The sequence below is a fragment of the Acomys russatus genome, chromosome 5, assembly GCF_903995435.1.
Source record: "Acomys russatus chromosome 5, mAcoRus1.1, whole genome shotgun sequence".
NCBI classification, from domain to species: domain Eukaryota; kingdom Metazoa; phylum Chordata; class Mammalia; order Rodentia; family Muridae; genus Acomys; species Acomys russatus.
Window position 1 is genome coordinate 51718767 of NC_067141.1, and position 18115 is coordinate 51736881.

Below are 18115 nucleotides of genomic sequence, written 5' to 3' on the forward strand. Positions count from 1 at the left end.
ACACCAAGCAAGTTCAGATACCTTCACTTCCACCTTTTTATATCATACTTTAAGTCCTAAGGAAGGGCTTCCCTTTCTAATGTTTTTTTTTTTTTTTTTTTAAAGATTTATTTATTATTATGTATACAGTGCTCTACCTGCATGTACAGCTGCAGGCCAGAAGAGGGCATCATATCACATTATAGATGGTTGTGAGCCACCATGTGGTTGCTGGGAATTGAACTCAGGACATCTGGAAGAGCAGTCAGTGCTCTTAACCTCTGAGCCATCTCTCCAGCTCCCTTCCCTTTCTAATGTTATAGGGGAAACGGGAGGTATAAGCCAAAGTTGACCCCGCCCCCAAATGAGTCTTTTCTTAACGGCGGTCAAGTAGTATAATATAAAGCCTGTCTGGCTTCCTAACCCCCTCAAACACTGAGACCCTAAAATTGGGGCATATACTTAACTCATTTCAAGCACGGAAATTCAGAGGTGCAATTTGAAAGCTGATCACCAGCATGAATTAGCATGAGGACCGGGGTGCCAGTCATAGGCTCATGTTTCCAGACAAGGCTTACTGACCACTTAGGAAAAGAAAGGTAAGGAACCAGAGCACCCTCTGCACTCCAGGCAGAACCAAGGACATTTCCAGCTGCTAGCCAAGGGCAAGAATGGAACAATGCTTCTTGGGTTTCTGCTCCAAGCTGCTTGACCAGTGTCTACTTCGTGTTCTCAACCCCACCTGGCCTACAAGACCACATGGGTGTAAAAAGAGAGAACAAAAAAGGGAAGGCAGACCGGAGGGGAAGAGAGATGAGCCAGGGTTAGTGAAAACAATCACACTTCCTTTTTCTGAGCACTTCACAGCAGCGACCACTTGAGATCCAGAAAAGTTCCACCAAAGAGGAAAGAACCCTCTCATAAGAAAATGTATAAAAATCTATAAGTCTCAGTAGAAAATGGGTCATGGCTGAGCCAAGAGCCCAGGATTCCTTTGCAGATTGTGCCATTGACTGGATATTCTTAATACCTGACTGAGACTTGAGAAACTATGACTGAAAATAACTATCCAACCATGTGATGACAGTGGTGGCCAGGTCAATACTATCATCTGTTTGTTTGTTTGTTTGTTTGTTTATTAGTTTTTGAAACAAAGTTTCTCTGTGTCGCCTTGGCTGTCCAGGAACTCCCTCTGTAGACCAGGCTGGCCTCGAACTCAGAGATTTGCCTGCTTCTGTCTCCAGAGTGCTGGTATTAAAGATGTGCGCCTCCACCCCTCTGCTGGGTCAATACTGTTTTAAGGCCCCTAAAGTGAACGTGTTATTATCACAACGCCCACTACTTTGGTATGCTAAACTTCCTTCTCATTTGTATGTCCCTAACAGGAAGCAAAATGAATCAATACACCAGGCGTAGCAGCATGTTACAAACTGGTAGCCAGGCCCATTCCCTGCCCTTTGCCAAGCACTGAAATTGACTCAGTTGGTCTCTGCTGATCTTCGTAATAACCTCAAAATCCTTTACATCTCAGGCCTTCACATAGTCACTATGAATGGATCAGCATAACGCCTAACAGTGGTACAGCAAATTGTTATGTTCTAGGCTGTGGAGACAGCAGTCAGTAAAGTGCTTATTGTTTATGAAGGAAGATCTGAGTTTGATGCCCAAACCACAAAACACAGCCAGATGAGATTCTCATTTGTAATCCTGACACTGAGGAGACAAAAAATAGATGGATCCCTGGGGGTCACTGGCCAGCCAGCCTAGCTGACTTAGCCAGTCATAGGCCAGTGAGAGGCCCTGTCTCTACATACATACATACATACATACATACATACATACATACATGGTACATATGTACATACATACAATATGATGCTCAAGGAGTGCCTCCCCAGGCTTTCTGTAATCACATTCCTCTCCCTGTTTACCCACAATGCTTTTTCTTCACCATGAATTATGAATTACCGTCTCCTGTCCAAGCTTTCACACTTCAACATACCATTGTCATTTACAAATTTCCAGAAGACACACAATTGAGTCACATACAGAGAGAGAGAGAGACAGACAGAGAGAGAGACAGAGAGAGAGAGAGAGAGAGAGAGAGAGAGAGAGAGAGAGACAGAGAGAGAGAGAGAGACAGAGAGAGAGAGAGAGAGAGAGAGAGAGAGAGAGAGAGAGAGAGAGCGAGCTTTGGTTTTACTCCCAGAAAGCTGAAGTTATCATTGAAAAAACTACTTACAGACAGTTTATTTTAAAAAAGCAAAACCTTTCTGCAGCCAATAATCAAAGTGCTGCTCTCCGAAACTAAATACAGATGCTTTCAATTGTGTGACTAGCCAAATATTTTAGGTAATGATTTGCTTCTATTCTCACCATATTTCCCCATTTTCTCAGCAAGTTCATCCATCTATCTTTGCTTCTGTATAAGTATGGGCCAAAAATGAAACTTTCTGGCTGTGTTTTACCAAAAGTTTTAGTAGTTAATATAATATACAGTGTGCTGACAGGTGTGTCCTACCCAAGGCCCACAGGCTACATGCAGAATACCTAGGAATGAAGGCTAACCAAAACATAAACCTACTTATGTACTTATGGCATTATGGTTTGTTGTTGCTCTTGTTCTCTCTCTCTCTCTCTCTCTCTCTCTCTCTCTCTCTCTCTCTCTCTCTCTCTCTCTCTCTCACACACACACACACACACACACACAGAGAGAGAGAGAGAGAGAGAGAGAGAGAGAGAGAGAGAGAGAGAGACTCACTCAATTGTGTGGTTCTCCATCAGGAAGTTTGTAAACAAAGGCTTATCTACAATGTCAAAGGTTAGGAGTGGCTGCTAGAAGGAGTAAAAACAAAAACAAAAATAATTGAGACAAAGCGTCATAGAAGAGCAATGTGAGGGATGGATGGCCCCAGAGCCAGGATGCAGCTAGGGAAAGAAAGAAAAATAAACATAAGGAACCAAGAGCACAGGGAACTGAAAACCTGATCCAAGTAGAGCCAACAAGATTCAGAACAGTTGCAAAGTGAGTTGCATCACCCAAAATAGTCCATGCCACCCAAAACATTGATAGGAGGACTTTCATGCAGGGAATAGAGTGCTTATTGGGGACCGCAGATCTGGCCCTCTCAGAGGTTATGAAGACCACCTTTTAAATTTCAACCTCTCTAGAATGACAGACAGAATGACTCCAGGGTCAGCTGAAATTACATACTCACCATACTGCCTGGTATGGTGTGTACAAAATAAATTAATGTTGTGACTGTTACAAACCTCTACAAATCACACTTATAGGGGTCTTTTCTTATGAAAACATGTCGAGTTCAGTTTCATGGACTGAGTTAACTGACCGCAGCTTATCTCTCCCATTGATTGGAACAGAAAACTGCAATAGATGGTATAGAAGAATTTTAACCCAGCAACATGGTGTCTCTGATCACATCCAGAGGCCTTCTAGGTCTGTGTGATCTGGCTGGAATGATGACATGTGGTGAGTACACACCTTTAATCCCAAAACAATGAAGGGTAAAGTTACTTTGTAGAGAGAAGCACCCAGGTTGAAAGTGGTGTCTAATTGAGAGGTAGGGCAAAGTGACAAATCAGAGAAAGATTTGACAAAACAGGATATGCCCCACTCACCTGAGAAGAGAAAGAAAGAGAAAGCAGCACGTGCGCGCGCGCGCGCACACCAACACACACACACACACTGATTTAATTGTGTATGAGAGCATGCACACACATACATGTAGTCATATTACAACTGACTAGTTCTTAGACGGAACTCTTGGCTTCCTTTTTCTTACAAGAGCTGGGATAAATCATGACCCATGCTTTTGTCTTACTGATTTCCTCTAAGAGCTGGTAGACTTCCTCATTAGGCTCATGTGTCTCTGCTAAAGGGCCTTGGAAATCATTCCAGTGTCCAACCACACTCTAAATCCCCAAACAAGTCGATGCAACAAAATATCCAAGAGATGAAACTCCCAAGCTGGGGCTGGAGTGAAGAACAGTGGGGCTGTACCAGTTCACACTCACACAAGTAGTGAATAGGCATGCTTCTTTCGCCATATTTTTTGAAGGCATTCATTTATTTGGTTTTCCTGGTGATAGACATTCTGAGTGAGATGGGATCTCAAGACAGTTCTAATCTGTATTTCCCTGATGGCTAAGAATTTAGAACACTTTTTCCAAATATTACTCAGCATTTGTATTCTCCCTCTTGAGAACTGTCTGTTCACAGTATCAGTTCATCTATCAATCAGAGAAATCATCATGGGCGTGGTATTTAGTATCAGGAAGTTCTTTAATAATGCCCATCAAATGGATTCTTGGCAAAGATGGTCCCCTTTCTGTACAGTGTCTCTTTCCTCTGTTTGGGGCTTCCTTTGCTATGCAGAAATCTTTTAATTTCATATGTTCCTATTTGTTAATCCTTGGGATTATTTCCTGTGCTATTAGATACCTTTTGAGAAAGTCTATGCCTCTACCTGGATCTCTAAGGGTTTCTCTCTCTCCCCGCCCCCCTCTCTTTCTCGGGTTCATTTAGAATTGATCTCTGTGCAGGATGTGGATGTCCCCTTTATCCAGCACCAGTTGATAAAGGGGTTATCTTTTTCCAGTGTATGCTTTTGACACCTTTGCCAAACATTGTGTTATTATAGCTGTGTGAGTCATCTGTACCTCTGGGTCCTTTATTCTACTGCATTGGCCCATCTGTCTCTCTCATGCTCATGCCATGATGGCTTTGTTACTCTGCTTCTTTGAGATGGTTTGAGATCAGCTCTCATCATTCTCTCTAATTACTTTCTCTGCCTAGGATTGCTTTGGCCACTTGGAGCCTTTTGTGCTTCCATGTGAACTTTGAGCTTATTTTTCTAGTTTTGTAAGGAATGCTGTTGAAATTTTGATATAGGTTGTATTATTGCAATATAATTGTAGTATTACTTCTACAGATCCATGAGTGTGGCAGTTCTGTCTTCTAGTGCCTTCAGTATTATAAGAGTTCAGTGTAGCAGCCTTTCACCCCTCTGGTTAGGTTTATTTCTAGGGTTTTTTTTGGGAGGGGGTGTGCTGTTGAGAATTTGATGGCACTCTCCTATTTCTTTCTTGTCAGGTTCATTATCAGTATTTTTCTAAGTTCTGTTTTTATGTGTTTTTATATTTTGCTACTTTGCTGAAAGTGTTTATCAGATCTGAGAGACTGTGGGTGGTCTCTGGGCTTTTAGTGTACAATCATGTCCCTTGGCAACGGATAAATTTGATAGCTTCTTTTTCTATTTGTATTCTTGTGGTCTATTCTTCTTTTCATATTCATCCAGATAAGGAGTCAAACCCAATTTTCAACAACAGCAGAGGGAGTAGGCATACATGTCTCATCTGATTTTAGAGAAACTGTATTCTGTTTTTCCCCATTTAATATAATATTGGTTATCGATTTGTCACGCATAGCATTTCCTATGTTGAGATTATGTTCTTCCTACTACTATTTCCTTCAGGGCTTTTATTCTGAAGGAATGCTGAACTTTGTTAAATGTCATTTTGTGCATTAATTGAAATGGCTGTTTGATCCCTGCTTTTAAGTTTATTCTGTTTTATGCATTCATTAGTGTATATCAAACCATTCTTGCGCCACTGAAATGAAGCCAACAGGTTCATAGTTTCTGTGCTTTGTCTTTCAATTTGAGTTTTATTCTATGGTGAAAAAATATGATACAAAATTTTGTTTTAACTCTTGTATTAGATTGCACTTACTTTTGTGGCCAAGAATGTGAGTTTTGAGAAGGTGAGTGAACTATTAAGAATGATGCATGTTCTGTATCGATTGGATATAACATACGTGTCAAGTCCATTTGATCAATGGCTTATTTTACCTCTGTAATTTGTTCATGAATTTTTTATGCTAATATGAGTTATCTAAGGGTAAGAGTTGAGTGTTGAAATGCCCCACTTGTATCACATCTAGACTTATATGGCTGTTTATGCTCATTACTATATGTTATAAAATTGAGAGCCCGAACATTCACTGTACATGCATTTATAATTGTTTTATCTTGATGAATTGTTTTTTTGATTAGTCTACAGTGTCTTTGCCTTTTCTAACTTTGTTTGAAGCCTACTTTGTCTGATATTAGAGTACTGCCATCAGCTTCCTTCTCTACGGAATGTGGCCTTGCTCATTCGTGTTTCTTGGTTTTCCATGTTGCAATTGGTATATCTATTAGTTTGGGAGTGTCTCATCCATGTTAACGTGGATACCTTTTTAATGACTGGAATCCAATCCCTAGTACTACTCATTAAAGAAAAGGCCATACAAGATACAGAAATAGTCTGGAATTTTTTTAAAAAACAACTACAAGTAGCGCCAATGAATATAAATAAAAAATAGTGAAATAATGTAAAGTGTGCTATGAAGTTTATTATTTAGGCTAAGTGTAGAAATAATAAACAAGTAAGATAAAGGAAGGGAACTGGGAAAAGTGAAAAGTGGAGGAGAAGAAGCATTAAATAAAAAGAGAGAAAAGAATGTAAAAATATTAGAAACTGGCAGAGTATAGAGTCAGAAATGAAAGCAAAATGAAACAGTTTCCCTATAGTCAAAAAAACTCATAAACAAACTAGATAAATGCAAGAAGAGGAATAAAATGAAATAATAAAAATTTGCAAAAATAAAGTTAGAAAAAGACAAAATGTTACTTTTGGATAACTCCTTCCATCCCCCATGGAGTCCCAAGGCTGTGCTGCATTTACCTTGCCTTTCTTCTCTGCACTGTTTATGCTCCTCCTTTTTCTTTCTTTCTTTCTTTGTGTGCGTGTGCGTGTGTCTTTTTGGAAACAGGGTTTCTCTGTGTAGCCTTGGCTGTCCTGGGCTTGCTTTATAGACCAAGCTGGCCTTGAACTCACAGAGATTACCCTGCCTCTGCCTCTCAAGTGCTGGGATTACAGACATGCACCACCACGCCCAGCTTGTTTCTCCTCTTTCTTTGTAATAGCATCTGTTTCTTTATCTAGACACTTCTTCCTCGCCAAAGCATCTTAGAGATTTATTTTTAAAGATTTATTTATTAATGTTTTTTAATTATGTGGGGGAAGCTGGATACACGTAATTGCTGGTGTCCAAAGAGGTCAGAGGTGTTGGAAACTCCTGTGTCTGTAGCTCTAGGTGGTTGTGAGCTGTCTGACACAGGTGCTGGAAACCAGACTCCAGTTCCTCTGGAGGAGCAGTACAGGCTCATAAACTCTGAACAATTTCTCTCGCTCCTGCTAGAAAGTTCTTAATAGTGCATGATCTCAATGCTTCTCTGCAACGCTTTATTTCACACACTTGGACCGACTGTAAGGTCAAGTAGCCTGAGCCCTAGTCCCAGCCTCACTTCTGGCCTCACCTACTTCCTCATCAAAGTATGAAAGGTGTCGGGTGCTCAAGCACTCTCTGTGTAAAATGAGATGAAGGGCTCCCACACTGGAGCTTTAAGGTGGGGTCACACAAATGAAGGGGCATCGCATCAGGAATCTAGAGTACAGGATACAATGGGGTCAGCTCTGGTCTGACTGAAGACTATGTACATGGGCCTCTAACTGCCAAAGCCCTATTGTGTGCAGGAGAGTTTCTCTATGGAACTTAGACCAAGTGTGACATCCAGTGGCCTGTTTAGCTAATGACGCTTAGATGCTTTCAAATAGCCCCCGGGAAATTTTGTCTTTTCATCTCTTTGATAAGATTTCAGTCAATTGGAGAAAAGCAACCAATACTATCAAGGGTTTGTCCGCTGGATAGCAAGCAGGGAAAAGGAACTTTCCTCGTTAGTTTTACCCATAAATCGCAGTGCTGCAAGCCAATAGTATCGCACACCAGGACAAAGAAACAGGAAGTGGTGTGGAGGCTAACTAGCTTGCTAATCTATTTTACTAAGCCTGCACGTTAAAATTGTCAACAAAATCTGACTACTGATATCATGCAACATGTCCCACTCTGGGACTGCAATACCGCAGTTCCAAGTTTCTGTTTTGTCAATGTAGAAGTGAGTCCCAGGAAGATTAAAATGATGGCAAAAGGAAAGAGCTACTTAGGGCTGGAGCCCATGGTCAGAAGTCCACCCTCGAAATACTGCTCAATTCCAGGCAAGACCTTTCAGACTTCAACTGTGGTCAAACATCCTTTTCCTTACTTCCTAGAAGGTGTACAATTACCATTAGGACTCCATGCTTCAAATTGGGAAAGTACAAATGAACACATTGCTTCAAGAGCTGGCAACAGAAAGGGGAAAAAAACTCTAATATTTAAAGCACACACATGCGTGTGTGTGTGTGTGTGTGTGTGTGTGTGTGTGTGTGTGTGTGTGTAAACAATCTTGAATGGGTAAGTATTACCAATTAGCTAGGAGAGAAGACATCTGAAAGCTTTTAAATTCCAAAGGTTTTGTCCTATATATCCTGGAGTAATAATTAATGGCCACAGTGATAGCCCTGAGGTCATTAAGGAAGATTACATTATTCTTAAAGTCCTATGTTTAATTTGATAAAGAAATACTTAATGTAATTTAGGATGGTTTAAAATGGAAGATAATGAGAGAATATCTCATTCTAATTAAATAGTTTGTCTTGAAGCCTGGCTTGGGGTTCACCATATCTAAATCCTTGCACAAAATCAGTAGACTGGTCAAAAGCCATCTCCTGTCTGGCCAGGTCTACCATTATTCATGGATTTGGAGACAATTCTGGACCCAGAAAACTATCTTCAATGCACACTGCTTAGTTTTTTTTTCTACACTCATATTGGCAATTAATTCTTGAAAAATACATGCAGAGGGCAGAAGTGATCAGAGAAGGTGGACAACATAATAAGAAATGACTGGCTCTTCCTCCACCCACTTGCAAGGAGCACCCCAGCCCACATGGAATGAGAGGCACAGCTTGTCTAGCGCACAACTGGCAGCCTGGCTACTGAGTAGTTCATTGCCAACCTGGAAAGATGCGCCAAAGGAGGCAACAGCTGCAACAATTCAGTTTGTCAGAAGACATTTGGGGACACTTCCTACAAAGGTAGCAAGAGTTGAACAGCAGCTACCAAGTCGTATCAATGCCCAAAGAGGAATAATGTAAAACAAGGTTGGTTGAGGAGAAGCCGAAAAGCAAGTGGGAAAACTGGAGAGCCACTGGGATAGACAGCTTACCTCTGGCTGTGGAAAAGCAGACAGAGCTGAGGCAGCCTTGAAAATATATTTTACATCATGGGTCAGGCATCCAGGCATTCTTTCTGGGATTATCTGTTATTTTGTATCTGTTTCTTACTGACAAAATACATAATCCGTGCTCTCCTTAGAAGAGAAAGTTTGAAAATGGAATCTTGGTAAATTAAATCTCACTTTCATAACTAAGAAACCCGGAGCCTTGTATAGACCTGGGAAGGGATCGTAGGAAATACATCTTATACATTATTCAGAATCTCCCAGAAAGCCTAGGGGTGCACACAAGGGGTAGAGTGACTGCCCAGTGTGCACAAGGCCCCGGGTTCATCCCCAGCACTACAGGAATTTTTTTTTCTAAGAAGGAAAATGGAGAAAGAACAGTAAGAGAGAGAAAAGAGAGAGGGGGATGGAGAGAGGGATAGAGAACAGGAGAGAGGGGGCAAAGGGAGGGGGAAAGAGATAAGGAGAGGGAGGGAAAGAGGAGAAGAGAGAGGAAGAGGGAGGAAGAGACAGACAGACAGAGGATTGACTTTGACGGACTGCTGAGGGGTAAGGCATAAGCCACCTTATTTCATCCTTCACGGGTAGGACACACAATTTCCCACATCCATGATGAAGTTGCTTGTTTCTGCAACATGAGCTCTTGAGTTGTCCCTCCAGGGAAAGGCCAGCAGAGCATGGGTCTCACATGACTCCTGGTCAAGCAGATTTTGTCTTCAGCTAAGAAAAATTGAAATGACCCACTGAGCAGCTGCTCAGCATGATGGGACCATGACAGGAGCATCGTGGTCTTACAAACCAGACATGCCTTCTCTTTTATCCTAGCCTACATTTTCTTTTCTTTTTTCTTTCTTTTCTTTTTTCTTTTTCTTTTTCTTTTCTTTCTTTCTTCTTCTTCTTCTTTTGCTGTTAATCACCTTTTTAAATTTTTATTTGTTTGTTTTTTATTCACTTTATGTCCTTGTCATAGCCCCATCCCTCTTCTCTTCCCAGCCCCATCCTCCCTCTCTCTCCCCTCCCCTATTCCTCAGAAAAAGGGATCCCTCCTTCCCATCCACCCCAGCTCATCAAGTCACACCAGGACTGTCTACATCCTCTTCCCCTGTGGCCTGGCAAGGCCGTCCCACCAGGGGGAAGTGATCATAGCCTACATTTTCTAACTGCACTTTTCACACAGTGGCTTTCCACTCACTCAACTCAGTTCCCTCTCTTGTGAAGTGGAGATAAAATCAGGAGGCTGCCATGAGGTATAAACCAGGGAACCTACACAGAGCATATCACCTCCTACCTGTCGTGGGAGAGACAAGGGTTGGAAGTGCTCTTTAAAAAATCATTGTAATCCAGCTACATTTAAGAGACATTGAAGAGAAACAGCTGCTAAGATGTCTTGCCTTAAGTTTCTCAAAACCAGTATGCTCATAGCATGCGCTGTGACTCTCTGAGGAGACACTGAGTAGAATGCGATTCTTAGAGTTCTTGGACCATAGAGTTCTCCTTCCCTCCCTCCCTCCTTCCCTCCCTCCCTCCCTCCCTCCCTCTCTCCCTCTCTCCCTCTCTCTCTCTCTCTCTCTTGTTCTCTCTCTTTCTCTCATTCTCTCATTCTCTCTCTGTCTCTCTGTCTCTCTGTCTCTGTCTCTCTGTCTCTCTGTCTCTCTCTCTCTCTCTCTCTCTCTCTCTCTCTCTCTCTCTCTCTCTCTCTTTCTCTCTGTGTGTGTGTGTGTGTGTGTGTGTGTGTGTGTGTGTGTGTGATCAATATCAACAATGCAGGGAATGCTAACTTGGAATAAAACTTAACAAGTATTGCTTACCTCCTTCCTTTCATGCAGACTTTATCACCTCCTAAATGGAGTTCAAATGATGTGTTTTAATTCTGTAATTTGAAAAACATTAGAAGTGGGGCTTTTCAGTTTTTAACCTTCATTTTTTTTTTTTTATTTAGAACACTAATTCTAAGAAAAGAACAAAACAATTTAATTTACATTGACAGCATACTTTATACTGAATTAAAAATAGCAGTGAGACCTTCTCAGAATGGTTCAATCAAAACATTGCCTTGCAAGTAATCTAAATTATGGGATGGAAATACGTGCTTTTCAATAAAAAGCAAAGATTTCCTCCAGCATCCCGCACTGCCCTTTCCCCCCACCCCACCATCACACACACACACAAGTCAAAGCCTCTGTACACTTCTTTCTGGCTCAGTAGATGGCGCTGCAGATTCAACAAAAGGAAAACTAGATTGAGTGATGGCATGCATCCTAGGGTGAATGTTCTTTTCTCTGCCCTCTTCTCCAGAGCAGAGGTGTCTGCTGCCTACCTCCAGGAAAGCTGTTTGTTTTGTTGAAGTACAACAGGGATCAAGTTGTACAATGAATGATTTTCTGTCCCTCCTGGAAATTCTACTTGTTTATCTGACCCATTTGAAAACCAGCATTTGTAACTTAAATAATGTCCCAGGGAGGAAAAAAGCTTAGCAAAAATAATTTTTTTATTTTTAAAATGTTTAGATTTTAAATTATTAGATATAGTTTAATAAAATTTTATTAATAAGATTTTAAAATTGTTAGAAAAGTGTATCTTATACATGCACCGTTAAAATCATGTCTTAAAAAGGAGGTTATTTACACAATGCCATGGATAGAGAAGGACATAGCTCATGGCTTGGCCACTAACTCAGACCTTGCCCATGTGAAACAGTGTTCTTCAATCACAGCCATTTTCCCACAGACGCAAACACTATCTCTCAGGCCTTCTGATAATACTTCTTCAAGCAGCTACTGTATGTCAGTCAACAAAACATGGGAGATGAAACCTATTTGCAATCCCTGTCTTAGAGTTCACAGACTTGCAAGGTCACATCCTAGACAAAACTCAGAGCAGTTAAGAATCATCCAAAGCTTAGCAAGTGGCTTATGTCTTAGTTAGGACTTCTAGTGCTGTGATGAAGACCACAACCAAGAGCAAGTTGGAGGAGGAACGAGTTTATTTCATCTAAAGCATCTGCATCACAGTCCATCATCACAGGAAGCAAGATGAGCTTTTATGTAATTGATATTCTGTGTCCTGTAAAGAGGAACGGATGCCACCGTGTCTGCTCAAATGTGAGTTTTGCAAAAGAACAAATGGAAGATTAATTGTTAGAAGTGAATAATAACAACCCACCATAGCATAGAGGGGCAGACTCAAAAGACATAGAGCAACTAGAACCATCATCAGATTAGAAATGGTAATTTAATTTCAGCAATACAGACTCATGCATCCTTTTAAATAATTGTTATTATTTGATTCTTTCTGGCTTTTGGGTTTTTTTTTTTTTTTTGATGTATAAATATTTTATATTTACTCATACATACAGAAGATTATTAAATAAAACTAAATTTTGCCTAATTTCTTTCCATATACTTAACAATATTTAATGGGAAACATGCTTCTCACAAGGACTGTTTCTTCTCCATTTAATTCCCATCCCAGCCATCATTCGAGGCTAAGAAAGAGCAGGCTAAACTCGGGTCAGAGCTACATTAGAGGCCTTCCAGTTCTCTCGGGAGCTAGCCACAGACCCTGGGGGTTAGGGTCCAAAGACCTAGTCATCACTGGAGCCACCTGAGCCTTCTGTCTAGTTTTATCACACATGGCAAACCACTTGCTGAGAATCCATGTTCTCTAGGCTCCTGACTTATTTTCACATGTCTTGCACCTCTGGAGATATGCTGCCTAGCCTATTCATAGATCTAGTCTTCCAAGAGAGGTGACACCCTGGAATGACACCAATTCAACCACCAATTCAACCTCAAAGTGAGTAAGGCATAAGGTTTACCCGCCTTACATACCTAAACATAATAAAGGCTATATACAGCAAGCCAATAGCCAACATCAAATTAAATGGAGAGATACTCAAGGAAATCCCTCTAAAATTGGGGACCAGACAAGGCTGCCCACTTTCTCCATATCTCTTCAATATAGTTCTTGAATTTCTAGCCAGAGCAATAAGACATCAAAAGGAGATCAAGGGGATCCAAATGGGAAAGGAAGAAGTCAAATTATCCCTATTTGCAAGTGATATGATAATATATATACGTGACCCCCAAAATTCCACCACAGAACTCCTACAGCTGATAAACACCTTCAGAAAATTGGCTGGATACAAAATTAACTCAAAAAAGTCAGTAGCTTTCCTGTATACAAATGACAAACATGCAGTGGAAGAAATTAGGAAAACTACACCCTTCACGATAGCCACAAGCTATATAAAATATCTAGGAGTAACTCTAACCAACCCAGTGAAGGAGTTATTTGAAAAAGACTTTAAATCTCTGAAGAAAGAGATTGAAGATGACATCAGAAGATGGAGGGACCTACCTTGTTCGTGGATTGGGAGAATTAACATAATAAAAATGGCCATCTTACCAAAAAGCAATTTACAGATTCAATGCAATCCCTATCAAAATACCTACAAAATATTTTGAAGACATTGAAAGATCAATTCTCAACCTCATGTGGAGAAACAAAAAACCCAGAATAGCTAAAGCAATCTTGTACAATAAAAGATCCTCCAGAGGAATCTCCAAACCTGATCTCAAGCTGTACTATAGAGCAACAGTAATTAAAACAGCATGGCACTGACACAGCAATAGGCTGGTTGATCAGTGGAATCGAATCGAAGACCCAGAGATGAATCCACACACATGTGGTCACTTAATTTTTGACAAAGAAGCCAAATCTATTCAATGGAAAAAGGATAGTATCTTCAACAAATGGTGCTGGTCTACCTGGATGTCTACATGTAGAAAAATGCAATTAGACCCATATTTGTCACCATGTACAAAACTCAAGTTTAAGTGGATTAAAGACCTCAACATAAAACCAGAGACATTAAATCAGTTAGAGGAAAAAGTGGGGAAAAGCCTGGAACACATTGGCATTGGAGAAAACTTCCTGAACAGAATACCAAAAGTCCAGGCCTTAAAGTCAACAATTAATAAATGGAACCTCATGAGGCTGAGAAGCTTCTGTAAGGCAGGAGACACTGGCAACAGAACAAAGCAAACCCTACAGACTGGGAAAAAGATCTTCACCAACCCTACATCTGACAAAGGTCTACTATCGAAAATATATAAAGAACTCAAGAAATTAAACACCACCAAACCAAATAACCCAATTGAAAAATGGGGCTCAGAACTAAACAGAATTCTCAACAGAGGAATATTAAATGGCTGAGAAACACTTAAAGAAATGCTCAACCCCCTTAGTCATCAAAGAAATGCAAATCAAAACGACACTGAGATTCAATCTTACACCCATTAGAATGGCTAAGATCAAAAATTCAAGTGACACCACATGCTGGCAAGGATGTGGAGAAAGAGGAACACTCCTTCATTGCTGGTGGGAATGCAAACTAGTACAACCACTTTGGAAATCTATGGAAACATATCTGGTGCTTTCTCAGAAAAATGGGAATAGGGCTTCCACAAGACCCAACTATTCTACTCCTTGGAATATACCCAGAAAATGCTCTACCACACAACAGGGACATATGCTCAACCATGTTCATAGCTGCCTTATTCATAATAGACAGAACCTGGAAACAGCCTAAGTGTCCCTCAGTAGAAGACTAGATAAAGAAACTGTGGTACATTGACACTATGGAATACTACTCAGCTACTAAAAACAAGGAACTCCCAAAATTTGTGGTAATGGATTGAACCAGAAATTATCATAATGAGTGAGTTCACCCAGAAGCAAAAAGAGTTGAATGGTATATACTCACTTATATTGAGACACTAGCCCAAGGGGTTTGTCCCATGAAAGTCTTCACTTACCAGGAAAGTGGGTCAGAGGGGAGGACATTCTATTGGGACTCTAGGTGAGAGAAGCATGGGAGAATGAGGAAATAGAAGGATCCAGAGGGTCCAAGAAACCTACAAGAAGAACATTATGACAGGCGGATATGGGCCCAGGGGTCCTGCTCAAACTATAGCACCAGCCAAGGACAATATAGGCAGTAAACTTTGAACCCCTACCCAGATCTAGCCGATGGACAGGACATTCTCCAACATTGAGTAGAGAGTGGGGTGTGACTTTCATGTGAACTCTGGTGCCCCATTTTTGACCACGTCTCCTTGATGGGGAGGCCTGGTGGCACTCAGAGGAAGGATAGCAGGTTACCAAGAAGAGACTTGATACCCTATGAACATACACAGGGGGAGGAGGTTCCCTCAGTCACAGACATAGGGGAGGGGAGTAGGGGGAAAGCGGGAGGGAGGGAGGAATGGGAGGATACAAGGGATGGGATAACAATTTAGATGTAATGTGAATAAATTAATAAAATATTAATAAAATAAATTAATTCAATAAAATAAAGTTTATATAATGATTCTTAACACCTTTAAAAAAAAGGTTTATCTGCCTTTACATGGCAAACTATGGAGAAGCCATGGAGCGCCTACATAAAGGGTTCCTACAGAAAAAGTGCCAAAAATGGAACAGAACTGCAGCAGATTCTCCTTTCCAAAAACCTGCAACCTGGTTCTAAGTACATTTTAAAAAAAGACTTGGGTTTTTATTCATTTTAATAGTTATATGGCATAAATAGCTACCAGTTAGGTCATATTTAGGCAATAGGGTTGAACAATGCACACAGTAGAGGACTCAGGCTAGACAGATGGCTCAGCCCTTAAAGGCTAAGCTCATAACCAAAATACGAGAGGACTCCATGGGTGAACATCAGGAGAGAGAGTTGACAGGAAGAGAGTCAGCATAGACAAGAGACAAAAAGAAAAGAAAGCTACTTTAGCCTGAGTGGTAAAGCCATCCTCTGAGCAAGGAACACTAGGCTAAATGGTAAGGGGACAGCAGCATCAATACTGAAAAGATCAGGCAACCTAGAGGAGATGACAAATGTAAATAATTGACAAACTACAAAAAATCAAAAATACCTAAAATATATAGGTATCGTGTTCTGTATACCACCTATTGTTAAAATCTAACATCTAAATAAGATGACCTAGAAAAGCAATTTCTTCAGATTTAGTAAGGACAGCAAGAGTAAATAAATCAATATCTATAGGTAAACAGAGAAAAATCACAGAAGATCTTTGCCAGAAATGAAAAACGAAATGAAGTGGTAAAATTAATGAGAACTGCCACACCCAGATCGTTTCAGAATTGAACTTCATGAAGTCAGATCAGGCAATCCTGTGCACACCTGTGATCTAAGAAAGTACAGGAAAAGAAGCAGGGCTGTAGATTTAGTAAATACTGTCTATAAGATGAATACAATACTCTAACCAATAATTAGCAAATACTATAAACAAAGACAGACACACACACACACACATACACACACACACACACACACACACACACACACACACACACACCACAAAACAGAACAATGTCATTGTTCTAGGTTTATTTCTGACAAAGAGCAACTTCCAGGAGTGTTTATTTTAGCTAGCAATCCCAGGCTGATCTCCATCACTGTATTTCTGAAAGCAAACAGTGAAACAGTAGGCACTAGGAAGAAAGGGTTATTTAAAAAATATTTTAGAACTTTAAAGCAGATAAAATTTTCTTACTTTTATTCAAAACCCAAGTACAATGACAGAGAAGGTTATTGTCTAGTTAGTTTCTCTGCTGTGTTAAAATATCAACCAAAAGCAACTTGAGGGAGAAAAGAGTTTATCTGGCTTGGAGGAAGTTGGGGCAGGAAATGAAGCTGAGACCATTGGCTTTATTTCATGGTTTCCTTTCTCCTTCTGCTCAGCTTGCTTTCTTACAGCACTCAGGCCCCGGAGATGCCCCCACCAAGAGTGAGACTGGCCCTCCCACATCAATAGTCAATCAAGAATCCCACATCAATCATCAATCAAGACCTACCCAGACCTAGCCAAGAGACAGAACATTCTCCACAGTTAAGTGGAGACTGGGGACTGATTTTTACATGAACTCGTGTGCCCCATATTTGGCCATGTCCCCTTGATAGGGAGGCCCGATGGCACTCAGAGGAAGGATAGCAGACTACCAAGAAGAGACTTGATACCCTAGCACCATATTCAGGGGGAGGAGGTCCCCCTGGGTCACAGTCATAGGGAAGGGGAATGGGGTGAAAGCGGGAGGGAGGGAGGAATGGGAGGATGCATGGGATGGGATAGAAAATGAGATGTAATATGAATTATTTTATTTTTCAATAAAAAATGTGTTTAAAGAAAAAAGAAAAAAGAAAATGCCCTGCAGATACACACACAGGCCAGTCTGATGGGAGGCAATTCCTCAACTTTGGGTCTCTCTTCCCAGGTGACTCTAGTTTGCATTGAGTTGACAAAAACTAACCAACACAGTAGTTCATGATTAGTAAAAATTTGATTCTTTTCACCATGAGCAAAAATGTTAATACTTTAAGGAATTAAGGTTTCCAGTGTAAAATTAATACAAGTATAAAATTCAGAGACATTTTAGCTGCAGTTGAAACGTCAGAATGTTCTTCCTATTTCCTTCTTTGTAAAATATGCACAGGTCCAAGTTATCTCCACCGACAAGACCATGAAACAATATAAGCCAAGAGCACTAACTAGGCATCCTATCTCCAAATGTAACATGGCCCCAGACCTTAGCACAACTGACTCCATGATGGAGGCAGGCTGTAAAACTCAGTGGTAGACAGCACTAACCTGCCAAAACAAAGGACAACCCATCAAAGTCCACAGTTCTGGGAAAGTCTCAAGATGCAGTAACCTTGCTTTTTAGCTTCTGTAGTTCTGCTTCTAACTGTTCTTGTTAACTGGAATATGTCAACTTAAAAGATGGTGTGTGTGTGTGTGTGTGTGTGTGTGTGTGTGTGTGTGTGTGTGCGTGCTTAAAAGCTCACAATGAGAAAGGAAAATTTTCTGGAGGTCCCATCAAAGTCCCAAAGACTAGACCTTGAGATTTGGAGCAAGGAAGAGTGTGCTGGT